General features: G+C 43.5%; 1 protein-coding gene across 1 annotated transcript in view; it reads right to left on the bottom strand.

The window, feature by feature from the left end:
- The window catches only part of LOC126234552 (uncharacterized), a 279,428-nt gene that overhangs the window by 96,240 nt on the left and 167,484 nt on the right, over window positions 1-15,704 (bottom strand). The window lies entirely within an intron of this gene.

Genomic DNA, 15,704 nt, shown 5'->3' with positions numbered 1-15,704 from the left:
CAAACTGTCATTTTATACATTGGTTATAGATAATGACTCACGTGTTAAGGGGAGGTTTACTATCTTTGGCCCGACAAAAGCATGTTTTCAAGAAATTTTTTATCGGGATGTGTTATAGATATCAGTGTCAAATTTGGTCTATTGATATTTCCTCTAAAAACCAGAATTTTTTCGACCGGAAGTGTGGAAGAGCAAAGGCGGAAGTGCCGTCGGAACGTAACAAAATTTCGATCTAGACTTCCACGCGCGGTAAATCACAGGCCAGCCGGCTCGTCTGAAATCAAAATTGAGTTGACGTTAGCGAAGTATATAAGTTTCTTTAGGAGTTGTAGCTCGCTTATGTTATTTGGACTATAGTAAACTAAATGGCGGTCATTTGAAAAAAATAGGGTTTTTTTCATCGATTTTTGGACTTCGTCGGCCAAGTAAAAATATTTATCGTTGATGGATCGGAATAAAACTGGTAAAACCCCTAGACAATTTAGTTAGCTTCGTCGGAAACAAAGAATCATGCTAATAGGTTCAGTAGATTTGAAGTTACCACACCGTGCGGAAAAAAAGGGAAAAAAACGTCATTTCGAGAAAAACGCGTTTGAAGTTTGTCCACATATAAATGCAATATTATGCAACGTACGTTCAATCTTCTATTCCGTGTCCATATAGTCCTTCCTCTTCATCATGGAGGGCGTTCTGCTCGATCTGGGCCATCCTGCGCTGCTCCAGAGCCGCTCGTACGGCCGGTGACAACCGGTTTTCGGCCGCTTGAATCCGGTGGTCGTCCGAATTCTTGGCGAACTGCGTCGAATAGAGTCCCAGGGTAGCGTCTATCGTTGTCATGGTCTTCAGAATTGCTGAATACCCTTTGTTGAAGCTGCTCACTGTCAGGAAGGTCGCAATCTCCACAGTCTTCACACCAGAATACAAATGCTTCGGGGTTAAATTACAAACACACGCGTTCAAACTTTCATTTGAATTTTTTGTGTTTCCTCCCAGGGACCGGTACAATAACTCGTCCTCCGAAAGAAAAAAGCTGGTGCGTGAAAAAGGCCAATTTCAGGCAGGTGCATTTTTGCGTTCAACCGCGAATAACAAACATTTCCGTTCCGTATTCGGAAAAACCGTTTCAGGGGTGGATTCTAAAGACTTTTATGGATCCAAAAATGCAATTTAAAAAATCGATTTTTTGAACTAGAAGATAGTAAACCTCCCCTTAAGAATATATTACCGTCGCAAGTAAATGTGATGAACAGTGAGAGCAGGCCACATGCCGCATACACTTCTCACAGGAAAGAAAACAACAAATGACTGGGTGTGAACTATTTTACAACAAAGGAATTCAAAACTCAAAACTTACAAAACGGAACACAAAAATATGTTGTACTTTTCCAGAACAAATAGGAGGCACGGGGGTACCTCTTTACACCACGCCACAGACACAAATTTGAATACAGCGAACAGACCATGTCAATGACCGGACGAGAAGTTCATAAATTTGTGAAAAAAAAATTATGGTCGAGGGAGATTTGAACATGGGCTTCTCCCTTTGCAATACATCACTGTGGCCACAAACCACAATGCCGAGTTTGATCAAATTATCTTGATGCTGCTTATCTTGATCTTGGACCGATCGATGTTTTGTTTAGATTTATCTTCAGTTCAGGTCCCGAGTTCGAGTCTCGGTCCCGCACACAGTTTTAATCTGCCAGGAAGTTTCTTATCTTTAGTTTTCACAGTTCAGTACACCTTGTTCCTATTTTCGTGCTTGTTCTGTGAAATAAAAATGAAATGGGTGTGAAATCTTATGGGACTTAACTGCTAAGGTCATCAGTCCCTAAGCTTACACACTACTTAACCTAAATTATCCTAAGGACAAACACACACATCCATGCCCGAGGGAGGACACTCTATTCCACTTCGTAATTGAAAACGGAAACCACGTGTGTACGTTTACCTCACCCCTCATGGTAATGTACATGTGCGTCAGTGAAAAAGGCCGAGAAAAAAGTGTTAGCATGTGGACGTAATGTGCTGTTCCAGTCTCTTCTGTACCTAAGGTCCATCACCGTTCCCTTTGGATCCCTACGTAATTCGGTGCTGTCCGATACACACGATCGAAGAGCGGAGGAGTGGTACTTAAGCGTCAACTTTAGGTTACAATATCTCCGGATGTAATTAACAGTTTACAATGCAACAAACGGCACTGATTACGTATTTGTTTATATGTTCAGACGTGCTAACAAAACTAACGGGGCTCCATTTAAAAACACGTAGGTTTGTGTTAAAAAACATACTTCCATGGATTTTTTTAGGGTTTGTATTAACCAATTACACTAGCCCCTCTCCTCACGTTCGGTCTGTGGAATCGATTCGTCAGTATTTGATGTGGTTTACGAAATATATCCAGCTGTAACGTTAGGTGACTAACCCTGTATATATATATATATATATATATATATATATATATATATATATATATATATATATATATATTACTTTCGAATGATCATGGAAGACGCCGAGGAATTTCTTGGGCTACAAAAGATGGCCTCCGCTAGAAACTGGTCTAAGACACATTTCAGACTTAAGAATATGCTGCACAGAAGGAAATATATATTCAAACATGCTCAAGGACACTACATAAGCCCCCACCTACGCAACAGGACGTAAAAAAACTGACGCCTAGGCACGACTGTCCACCGTCATAAGGGAGAATTCGGCTATGTAGTTTTACTTACACTACATTTAACATTGAATTTTAAAATTTAACAACAGTTACTGTTAATTTTCACAAGGCGGCAGCCGCACTATGTCCTAAAGTTCATCTACTTCAAGGTCTTTGGTCCGTCGATGCCCACGTAAAGTCCATAGCGGTAGAATGTGAGTCTGTCATCGTAATTTATTTATCTTAAAATTAATTTTCCTCCTCGTCATAAAACACCACAGAGGTAGTAATGAAACTATATCCCGTTCTATGGGCCTTAGGGCTGGCACCTTCAACTAGACTTATAGGTTTTATTTTGTCTGCAATAAATTTCGATGCTACATTACAGCACCCTGTAATACCATGTGTTCAGTTGGATACCGGGTGAACGTAGTTTTTTTTTTATATATGTGTTGCAAGGACTGTTCCTTACCTCAAGGCCGTCAGTTGCTCGTGTAAGTGCGTGGACTCTGGCCCAAGATAACAATTCTTACTTTTGTCATACTGGAACTTTCATTTAAATTTGCGTGGCAGCCACTCGATGCGGAAAGGCGCTAGTGAAGCCGTGAGAACTCTGTCCTTTAGAGCCATGGTTGTGTGAGTACCCTTTTTAGTAATATTTATATCGACAACAGATTGTTCGCTGCCCACTATGATCGTCTCCGGTAGAGTATCGTACTTGAATGATCAAATAAGGACATTAAGAGGACTTTACTTTTTGAGAATATTGGCCGTGTAAGATATATGAGTGTTGACAGAGCATAAAGATTTTTCAGTGTTGTCCTACGACTGAGGTCTTTTCGACACTATTTTTTTGCAATGTCGCGAACTTATTTGTGAGAGTTACCTTTTGCAACAGCAAAGGTAATGGATTTTTGATAAATTTTATTCATGTTTTTGTAATGTTTTGAGTTATATGTATGTAAGCTACTTGACTACAGAAACTGTGTTTCCCTCATTCTATGTAGCGGGTAATTGCGGGGAGAACGTATGACGCAGTTCAAGACATGCCTCGTTATCTACTATCTGGTCACTAGCCGTAAGGTGCCGAAGGCCATGTTGCCTCAGAGCAATGATCACATATTTTTTCCTTTTTTTACTTGAGTCTTTTAACGTGATTCGCAACTTTGTGTTAATGGAACTCAATAGCGTGGAGTTTAGTTGATCTGAAACGTTCGTTCACTTTAATATACAAAGCTTATGATAGCGTTAAATGTTTGTTGAAAATTGAAAGTTGGAGAAACATTTGCTCTGGATTTGAGTATACTGAATTTTATGGAGGAGATGCAAATATGTATGAAGGACGTGTTAAAATATTTATGGTACGCTGCAGCTTGGAGAGGTGAATTATTTAAGCCTATGAATTTTATTTTGAGAGAAAAGCATTTGATTTGTTATATTTGAACCTAAAGAGAATACCATTAGGCAGTAAATAACCAGCAGGACGCAGAAAGAATCTAATTTTTACTGTCACATCAGAAATTTTCTCTGGGGTGACACAATGCCATGAAAAGCAAAAGCAACCATGCACCGCACTTATTTCGTACCAATTATAACATATGGTTTAGAAACTTCTACCCTACTAAACAAAGACCTCAGCTGAATCCAGGCAACAGAAATAAGACTCATTAGAACTATGAACCAAACAACTAGAAAGGACAGAATAAGGAATGAGGTGAATAGAAAACTAGCAGGTATCGAGGTTCCTCTTACCAATGTCATAAAGGAACGTAGGCTTCAGTGTTATGGGCACATAATGAGAATGAACAGGCAAAGACCTGCGAAAAGGTGCAGCAACCCGAACCTCATAGAAAGAAGACCACGGGAAAGACCAAGAAAGAGACTGTAAGGTCAGATGTGGAGGAGAAAGGACACAAATGAGAAACTGTCTTGGAACAGAAGGTGTATAAAGACAGAAGCAGATGGCGAGTGGTTGTACTCCACACCCGGGAAACTGGAGTTGCAAAACGATATTGATGATGATGTTTGAACCGTGTATAAAACATCTGCGCCATTCAACGACAACGTAACGTGTGTTGTTGATAACAAATATATTACAAATGTATCACAGTCGTCATTACTGCATGATTTTTCCTATTATCTTTCCCTACTCACGGTGTACAAAGCCGAAAATGAAAGTCTAAAAATGAAAATTAATACTACTAGTCAAAGAAGAATGTTTGGCACGCAGCAGAGAATACAGAACTGGCTGAAATTCTTTGCTGTCTGTATTATTCCGCTGTGTTCAACAAACTTGGAGGATATAAGTTGTAATAAGAAAAAACTACGACATGAAACCGCATCTTATAAGTACAGGAAAAGTCTGTCCACCACGAAACATACGTGTTGTGGTAAAAGGGCTTGAATTTGATGTCCGAAACGTATCTTTGTCAATGAAATATTAAAGTACCATTAAATAGGCCAGGTACAGTCATTCGTTTAGCGTGTTAACTACACTGCTGAGGATCAAATAAATGGATTACATGTGTATTGAAGGTGGGGAGGGGCAGAAGCAAAGGGAAAGGGAGAGAATTACTGATGTCTGTGTTTCTAGACATTACATGGAATGAGCTGCGGCGAGTGAAAATGTGTACCACAGCGAGATTCGAACCCGGGATCTCCTGCTTACTCGGCAGGTGCGTTAACCACTGCGACATCCGGTAGACTGTTACCGTATGCGCGAGTACTATCTCGGCATGCCTCACGGTCGACCCATACCCCCACCAACCACTACGTATCGGCAGTACTTGTCCATTTCCTCCATGCGCGCTACTCTTGAGATTACCACAGAGGTCGGACGTAGTTGTGCATCCGCAATGAAGAAGGTGGATCCGTTGGCCCTCCAGGCGAATCAATTTCATGAATGCGTGGTGCCTGTTCTTTCGGACATGTCCCACAGAACACACACCGTGCATTCATATAAAAAAATGCATGTCCGTGTAACAGTGGACAGGACACCAGGTTCTGTAGTTATTGCTGTCGGCTATTAGAACACAGTTTTCATTCGCAAGGGGGCTGGAATCGGGGAACTGTTGTAACAGGGGAGGGGGTGGAGGGCGCAGTAAAGCCAACCAGCTTTTGCAGCGGGCCGCTTCCGGATCGGCGGAATCCGCCGAAGGCCGAACGGGTGCTTAATTGCATTCCGGGCGGTTTAAAATATGCGCATACATTGCGGCGGGCAGGCGATGCGTCGCAGCGAATACCGCAACGTGTGGTCGGGGGGCGCCCGGGCGGACGCCTGTCGAATTCCGTTCCTCCGGGCAGAGCAGTGCGGTCGCAGTCGTGTCTACGACGACGGCGCTAGCCTGAGGCCGCGCGGATTAAGAGGTCAGGCGCCGATAAAAAACAAAGTCGAGAGGATTCTGTACAAGCCGAGGCATTGGCCAAGTACAGCTGAAATGAGGTGCCTCTCCTGGGTTCTGTTCTAAAGATGAGGGGAAAGGGGGAGGGGGGATGGAAATTTCTTTACTGTGGAACACGCAAGGTGGAATACTTCCGCTTGCCATATTTCACTCCATAATTTTTTTTCTCTTTTCTGTCTTATGTTCCACTGCTTGTAGACATCCTTGTGTAATGCTGAATTGACCACTAGATGTCACAAGAGGCCGAACCCACCACTACAAAGGGATGCGGAGACTACTGTGTTGTCAGTGGAAAAGCACTAATACAACAACTGATAGGCCAGGAAACATGTTTCGAAGGGCAGTCGAGTATTACTGAACCATAGTGTGAAACCAGCGGAATAAATCAGTAGTGATCTCCAGAGGACTAGCAGCAGTGCAGGTAGCACAGTCACTGGCTGTAGAGGTTTAAAAGGAGGAGGAGGCGGAGATCAGTGTTTAATGTCCGAGCGACTGTAAAAAGCGCAGGTGACGCCTATATATAAGAAGGGTAGAAGGATGGATCCTCAAAATTACCGACCAATATCCTTAACATCGGTTTGTTGAAGGATTTTCGAACATATTCTCTGTTCGAATATAATGAATTTCCTTGAGACAGAGAGGTTGCTGTCCATGCATCAGCACGGCTTTAGAAAGCATCGCTCCTGCGAAATGCAACTCGCCCTTTTTCACATGATACCTTGCGAACCTTGGATGAAGGGTATCAGACGGATGCCATATTCCTTGACTTCCGGAAAGCGTTTGACTCGGTGCCCCACTGCAGATTCCTAACTAAGGTACGAGCATATGGGATTCGTTCCCAAATATGTGAGTGGCTCGAGAACTTCTTAAGCAATAGAACCCAGCAAGTTGTCCTCGATGGTGAGTGTTCATCGGAGGTGAGGGTATCATCTGGAGTGCCCCAGGGAAGTGTGGTAGGTCCGCTGTTGTTTTCTATCTACATAAATGATCTTTTCGATAGGGTGGATAGCAATTTGCGGCTGTTTGCTGATGATGTTGTGGTGTACGGGAAGGTGTCGTCGTTGAATGACTGTAGGAGAATACAAGATGACTTGGACAGGATTTGTGATTGGTGTAAGGAATGGCAGCTAACTCTAAATATAGATAAATGTAAATTAATGCAGATGAATAAGAAAAAGAATCCCGTAATGTTTGAATACCCGATCAGTAGTGTAGCCCTTGACACAGTCACATCGATTAATTATTTGGGCGTAACATTGCTGAACGATATGAACTAGGACAAGCATGTAATGGCAGTTGTGGGGAAGGCCGATAGTCGTCTTCGGTTCATTGGTAGAATTTTGGGAAGATGTGGCTCATCTGTAAAGGAGACCGCTAGTAAAACACTAATACGACATATTCTTGAGTACCGCTTGAGCGTTTGGGATCCCTGTAAGTTCGGATTGAGGGAGTACATAAAAGCAATTCAGAGGCGGGCTGCTAGGTTTGTTACTGGTAGGTTTGATCTTCAAGCGAGTGTTACGGAAATGCTTCAGGAACTCGGGTGGGAGTCTCTAGAGGAAAGGAGCCGTTCTTTTCGTGAATCGCTAATGAGGAAATTTAGAGAACCAGCATTTGAGGCTGACTGCAGTACAATTTTACTGCCGCCAACTTATATTTCGCGGAAAGACCACAAAGATAAGACATGAGAGATTAGGGCTCGTACAGAGGCATATAGGCAGTCATTTTTCCCTCGTTCTGTTTGGGAGTGGAACAGGGAGAGAAGAGAGTTGTGGTAAGAGGTACCCTCAGCGATGCACCGTATGGTGGATTGCGGAGTATGTATGTAGATGTAGATGTAGATATTACTGTTCACAGGCCATTGCCTAACAGATGTTGCTTTCGGTGCACTATCATGAGAATGCAAACAGTGATCATCGCTGAAGCGTTCCCACACTGTACGCAGTGTACAATGCTGTATTAATTACAATTGCCTGTTCCTATAATTAGCTGTGGCTCCAAAATATGCTAACATCTTCAACAACAGAAGCAGTTCCAGCAACACAGTTTCGTCATCGGCTCCGGGTTTCAAAGTATCCACAGCACTGAAGTAAGACTGTTCATTGATAGAAAGTATTAACGGCTAACCCAGCAGCACAACTGAATGTGATTTAATTGATAAGAAATATTTAAATAATAATCAGTTAAAGTAAGTGCGATTGTGTCCTCATCGCCCCCAGACGTTGTTACCAAGCAGGATCCTTGTTCCTTTTTTTCCTAATATGCTAACTGAGTGTCATAAGAAACAAATTGAATAGTTGCAGCCAGTTGATTAATGAATAATTTCTCTTTTAAGAATTTTAGCCTCAGTCCACTTTCAATTAACTGTTGTACAACAGAGGCTTCAGTATATGAATAAAGTAAAGCAATTTCATTTTTTACGTTTGAGAATCAATCACTAAAAAAATCCAAATCTAAAGAAATGCACAAATTAAGAGTGCGGAAGTTTTATTTATTTTTAGGTATAGCTTCGAGCACATGGCTGTTTTGTTTGGTAAGTATTCTAGTATTTAATTCTGTTCAAGTCAGTAAAAAAGGCTCAGCTTTTCAGACGATCATATGAAATCCAATTTGCGAAATAAGTAATGGCAAAGTAGAAAGTGCCTGCTTTTTTCTAAATTTCTTTGATGCCATTATGCTGAGGTCACTGGAAGTCATTGTTCACGTAACGAAGTTCAGTACTAACATACAGTTTAATTGCATATTTTCAAATCATTACTCGATTGCCTTTTTCAAAATTGAATGCTAAACATAACGTAAGACTGACTTCTCAGTTTTCTTTATCATTACGTACTCACTTGAAATTAGTGTCAAGAAAACGTGGAAACCTTTAGTTGCGACGTCAGTGTTTAATAATACATTTTCTTCCTTTCCCATCATTTTGTACAGGATTTTGGATGCAAATTGCCCTAGTGGGCTGGCGACCGTTAATTACTTCCTTTTCGTTCATTAGTGTAACTTTTGAATACATGATCAGTTGTACCCATTTCTGTTCAGTGTTGTTCGTGAGTAAACGCACAAAATAACTTTCATTTTCCAACTTATAGCCCTGTTCGGTTTTTATACTTTTATTTTTAGTAGACTTTCCAAATGGTTCAAATGTCTCTGAGCACTATGGGACTCAACTGCTGCGGTCATAAGTCCCCTAGAACTTAGAACTACTTAAACCTAACTAACCTAAGGACAGCACACAACACCCAGCCATCACGAGGCAGAGAAAATCCCTGACCCCGCCGGGAATCGAACCCGGGAACCCGGGCGTGGGAAGCGAGAACGCTACCGCACGATCACGAGATGCGGGCTAGACTTTCCATCAGAAGGGTCGGTTGTACACTTTCCTCCTACTTATCGGTATCACTTCTTCGGGAAAGATAGCCTTATACAACTAGAAAAAATCCATTAGGCATACACGCGATCCACGGTCATATTTTATATCACAATCGGGATAGGCCGATTAGTAGGAGGGAAGTTACAGCCTCAGTGCTCAAGACGATTGTGCCTGATTGGCATACTGGTCCTCCACTGTATAGCGTAGAACATTTTGATCGCCCCTTTTATTTGGAAATTCCTCATATTTTAATAATTATGGGCGTAAGTCCTATTAAAACACACAGCTTTTCCTTGGAAATTGTCTCGTTAACTTTCACTGTCTTTAAAGTGTTCTCTAGTAATTTAGATGCAGTGATATGGTCGTTTTAGTGCTTCTGTCCACACCAGCGAAGAGTACCATAATACAGTAAATGTCGCTCTTTTGTAAGTCACAGTGCTACAGTACTCAGACTCCACTTGAATGCAGGTCATCATGAGAGAGCTCTAGGTGAGACGTCATAACATGCTTGTCTGGGGCACAGGATATCCACGCAAGATTATGGCATACATTCATCATTCACCTAAACTTAATGTGAAGTACTTTAATAATGAAAAGAGAGACCAACAAATGTATTCTAATTCAAACATCACTTCTTTTAAAGCATGCTACCAGTTTCGACGCGAAAAAGCGTCATCTTCAGGTGTCAAGCGTAATCTGCCATCGACATACGAGCCACAATGACAAGGACCAGCTGCGTCTTCAACACGGAACAATACAACTTATTAAGCATGTTACGCCAGCTTGTGCAACCAACAAAGTTGAGTGCAGCTGGATTCTGGAACTTACCGTAACAAGACCACCAATGGTTAGACAACAACTGTTGTTCTCTGACCATTGGTGGGCTTGTATTCAACCTCGTTGGTTGCACACGCTGGCATAACGTTCTTAATTAGTCGTACTGCCTCCATTTGACTCTGTTGGTCATTCTCATTGCGCTTCATACGTTGATGGTAGATAAGCTTGATGCCTGAAGATGACGCTTTTATTATTGTGAACGACGTTTGAATGACAATAGAGTTGTTGGTTTCAATTTTCATTATTCAAGTGCTTCTCGTCCGGCAGCTGTCCCACTGTTCTCAATGGATCACCAGGGACTTAAAGTTAACGTGCTTTTTGCCACGTCCTGTTCGGAAGTTTAGGAACCATTCGTCTTTCCGAAGAAAGACGGTATTACGTAAGTGGACACGCAGCAGTAAGACAGTGGAGAAATCATTTTGCAACAAGACGGTGCAGCACCACATATTGTTTCAGGTCTTCTTGACTACATCGGCGCTGAACTAGTTCAGCGTGGGATTGCATGTGCTTCCCATCATGACTCTTCTCTCCTTAGATGGGTCCATGAACACCTTACTTACTCCATGTGTGTTATGTGCTGTTACGTCAGAGATCATGTTCCCGCCTCCACTGCCACTTAATTTAGAAGGGTTGCAAGTTACGTTAATTAATGCAGTTGCTGATAACGAACTGTAAGCCAAGCGTTTATCGTACCGAAATATACCACGTCACAAATGGTGCGCATATTGAGCACCTGGAATGTGAGGTAAAAACTTGGATAGGTACTCCATGGACTGATGTCTCTACTATCCGTGTCTGTCGCAGTTTTCGAGCAGTCATCTTCCGAAACCCCAGAAGCACCTACGAATAACACATAATTTTATGAAATCCCCTAAGGCCAACCTCACACGACAGGTGTTTCTCATCGTGAAGCGCGCCGGACGTCATGTCCGTCACGGCTGCTGCGCACTCTGAAACGACTTACTACTTCTCACGGAACGCGCCCCTTTTCGTTATTTGCAACTGCAGCGCTCTCCAGCGGCAGTTTTCAACAACAGAGAAAACTGTCAAAACAAATTATTGCTAAATATCTACAAATGTGCAAATGGTTATCACGAGATACAAATCCATAGTGTCTTATGACAAACACGTAAAACGCACCCAAAAAAGTATTGGAAAATGCTGTTTTAATGCTATAATGGGCTAATACTGGACTAACAGTCTGTTGACAACAAAACAGCATTGGTTCAAGGTAGTTGGAAAGTGAATGCATAAAAACTACAAAAATAGATGTACATATTTATGTATGTATGTTCCACGTCCAAACCTAAACCAACAAAAGTTGGTACACATATCATTTACTGTCTGCAAAGAAGCACTGTGGGGGTAAGAAGAACTCACTCGTCAAACGCGAGAATACGCATACTTTAGTTATCCAGTAATTGAGAATGAGAGCACTTGAGACTTGCAACGAACTTTGCACAAAATGTCAAACCTTTTCCTTGCGACGAACCCCGCAAAACGGTGAAAGTAAAAATTTTGTCGCTTACTGTATTTTCGCTGTTCATGGGACAGGAAGCATGACGTTTTTATTTATTACTTCTTTACTACCAACTGTAGTCCTCACTCATTTGGCAAACAGTGTTCACGTATAATTTAGCAGAAAAATTACATCATTGTACAACACTAAGTTCAGTAGATACATAATAAACAGCGACTATGTGAAAAACTATCGCATCATGCAAGACGTTTAAATTTATGATTTCGTTGCTAATAACTCCACTCGCAACACATTTATGAGGCAGTATCCATATTAGCTGCAGAAAAGTGCCTACAAAAATATGTTATCGTAAGACACATAGTTTTGGAAGAAACTGCCGCATCATGCATGAAGTTTTAATTTATTAATTCTTTTCTACTAAAATTCTTCACAATATTTTCGCAGACAATAAGCACGTACACCACTGGATGTACCTGCAAAATTATATCACTGTACACAACATACGAGGGTAATCCCAAAAGTAAGGTCTCCTATTTTTTTATAAGTACATAGACCTGTTTATTTCTACAATGGCTAACATCGGTTTACAGCTTGAACATTTAGCTATTTTTCGACATAATCACCATTTCTGTCGATGCATTTTTTGTGGACGCTGTGGCAGTTTTTGTATGTCCATGTCATACCAACTCGCCGCCAAGTTGTTTAGAAAGTTATGAACGTCTTCTTTCACCTCGTAGTTGGAGCTGAATCGCAGGGACCACAATTAACGCTGACAGGTACTGCGAGACACTGAAAAAACTCAAACGGGCAATTCAGAACCGGAGAAGAGGAATGTTGACAAGGGTAGGCTCTGAGCATTATGGGACATAATATCTGAGGTCATCAGTCCCCGTAGCGGTCGCGCGGTTCCAGACTGAAGTGCCTAGAACCGCTCGGGCACACCAGCCGGTTTGTTGAACAAGGGTGTACACATTATCCATGACAACGCTCGCCCACACATCGCTCGGCAAACCGTTGCTCTCCTGCAACAGCTTCAGTGGAACATAATCACCCACCCACCATATATTCATGACTTGGCGCCCAGTGATTATCACCGGTTCTCTAGGTTTAAAGAACATTTGGCCGGAAGCTATTCAGCTCCGACGACGAGGTGAAATAAGAGGATCATAACTTTTGAACAGCGTGGCGGCGAGCTGGCATGACATGGGCATACAAAAACTGCCACAGAGTCTACAAAAAGCATCGACAGAAATGGTGATTATGTCGAAAAATAGCTAAATGTTCAAGCTGTAAACTGATGTCAATCACTGTAGAAATAAACAGGTCAGAAGACCTTACATTGGGGATTACCCTCGTAGTTCACAAGATCCGACGGCAAAAACATTAATCTGCTGAAAGGAAATTGCAGGGAGAAATTTTCGGTAGACAAACAGGTGAAAATTGTGTACAAATACCTGTGAAATATGTGTGAAATACACTCCTGGAAATTGAAATAAGAACACCGTGAATTCATTGTCCCAGGAAGGGGAAACTTTATTGACACATTCCTGGGGTCAGATACATCACATAATCACACTGACAGAACCACAGGCACATAGACACAGGCAACAGAGCATGCACAATGTCGGCACTAGTACAGTGTATATCCACCTTTCGCAGCAATGCAGGCTGCTATTCTCCCATGGAGACGATCGTAGAGATGCTGGATGTAGTCATGTGGAACGGCTTGCCATGTCATTTCCACCTGGCGCCTCAGTTGGACCAGCGTTCGTGCTGGACGTGCAGACCGCGTGAGACGACGCTTCATCCAGTCCCAAACATGCTCAATGGGGGACAGATCCGGAGATCTTGCTGGCCAGGGTAGTTGACTTACACCTTCTAGAGCACGTTGGGTGGCACGGGATACATGCGGACGTGCATTGTCCTGTTGGAACAGCAAGTTCCCTTGCCGGTCTAGGAATGGTAGAACGATGGGTTCGATGACGGTTTGGATGTACCGTGCACTATTCAGTGTCCCCTCGACGATCACCAGTGGTGTACGGCCAGTGTAGGAGATCGCTCCCCACACCATGATGCCGGGTGTTGGCCCTGTGTGCCTCGGTCGTATGCAGTCCTGATTGTGGCGCTCACCTGCACGGCGCCAAACACGCATACGACCATCATTGGCACCAAGGCAGAAGCGACTCTCATCGCTGAAGACGGCACGTCTCCATTCGTCCCTCCATTCACGCCTGCCGCGACACCACTGGAGGCGGGCTGCACGATGTTGGGGCGTGAGCGGAAGACGGCCTAACGGTGTGCGGGACCGTAGCCCAGGTTCATGGAGACGGTTGCGAATGGTCCTCGCCGATACCCCAGGAGCAACAGTGTCCCTAATTTGCTGGGAAGTGGCGGTGCGGTCCCCTACGGCACTGCGTAGGATCCTACGGTCTTGGCGTGCATCCGTGCGTCGCTGCGGTCCGGTCCCAGGTCGACGGGCACGTGCACCTTCCGCCGACCACTGGCGACAACATCGATGTACTGTGGAGACCTCACGCCCCACGTGTTGAGCAATTCGGCGGTACGTCCACCCGGCCTCCCGCATGCCCACTATACGCCCTCGCTCAAAGTCCGTCAACTGCACATACGGTTCACGTCCACGCTGTCGCGGCATGCTACCAGTGTTAAAGACTGCGATGGAGCTCCGTATGCCACGGCAAACTGGCTGACACTGACGGCGGCGGTGCACAAATGCTGCGCAGCTAGCGCCATTCGACGGCCAACACCGCGGTTCCTGGTGTGTCCGCTGTGCCGTGCGTGTGATCATTGCTTGTTCAGCCCTCTCGCAGTGTCCGGAGCAAGTATGGTGGGTCTGACACACCGGTGTCAATGTGTTCTTTTTTCCATTTCCAGGAGTGTATATTTGACATGCACATGTGCAAACATAGTCATGGGTATAAAGCTCGTCCGAAATGAATTCAATCAAATTTGGTACACATATTACTTACAATTTGAAAAGAAATACTGTTGGTGTAAGATCCACCATCATTCTGTTGCAATCAGTGAGATAAAGTGGAGAGAGAAGGGAGGATGAGGAGAGAGATAAATAAATGTCGTGTGACTAGAGCCTCCCGTCGGGTAGACCGTTCACCTGGTGCAAGTCTTTCGGGTTGACGCCACTTCGGCGATTTGCGCGTCGATGTGTATGAAATGATGATGATTAGGACAATACAACGCCCAGTCCCTGAGCGGAGAAAAATCTCCGACCCAACCGGGAATCGAACCGGGCCTTTGGGATTGACATTCTGTCGCGCTGACCACTCAGCTACCGGGCGGCGGACAGTAGAGAGATAATGTGTGTGCAGGAGGAAATAAGTACAGAGAGGAGTAGGAGGAGGACAGAGCTAGTGGAGTGGGAAACAGACACAGGGGAGAGAAGGAGATGGACAGAGAAAGGAGGAGGAAGAGACAGGCAGAGAGGAGGAGGAGTAGTTGGTTCAAATGGCTCTGAGCACTAAGGACTTAACATCTGAGGTCATCAGTCCCCTAGAACTTGTTGTTGTTGTGGTCTTCAGTCCTGAGACTGGTTTGATGCAGCTCTCCATGCTACTCTATCCTGTGCAAGCTGCTTCATCTCCCAGTACCTACTGCAAGCTACATCCTTCTGAATCTGCTTAGTGTATTCATCTCTTGGTCTCCCTCTACGATTTTTACCCTCCACGCTGCCCTCCAATACTAAATTGGTGATCCCTCGATGCCTCAGAACATGTCCTACCAACCGATCCCTTCTTCTAGTCAAGTTGTGCCACAAACTTCTCTTCTCCCCAATCCTATTCAATACCTCCTCATTACTTATGTGATCTACTCATCTAATCTTCAGCATTCTTCTGTAGCACCTCATTTCGAAAGCTTCTATTCTCTTCTTGTCCAAACTATTTATCGTCCATGTTTCACTTCCATACATGGCTACACTCCATA

This window comes from Schistocerca nitens, chromosome 1 (assembly GCF_023898315.1).
Source record: "Schistocerca nitens isolate TAMUIC-IGC-003100 chromosome 1, iqSchNite1.1, whole genome shotgun sequence".
Taxonomy (NCBI): domain Eukaryota; kingdom Metazoa; phylum Arthropoda; class Insecta; order Orthoptera; family Acrididae; genus Schistocerca; species Schistocerca nitens.
Note: the sequence above shows the minus strand (reverse complement) of the source record. Positions and strands in the feature narration are given on the sequence as shown.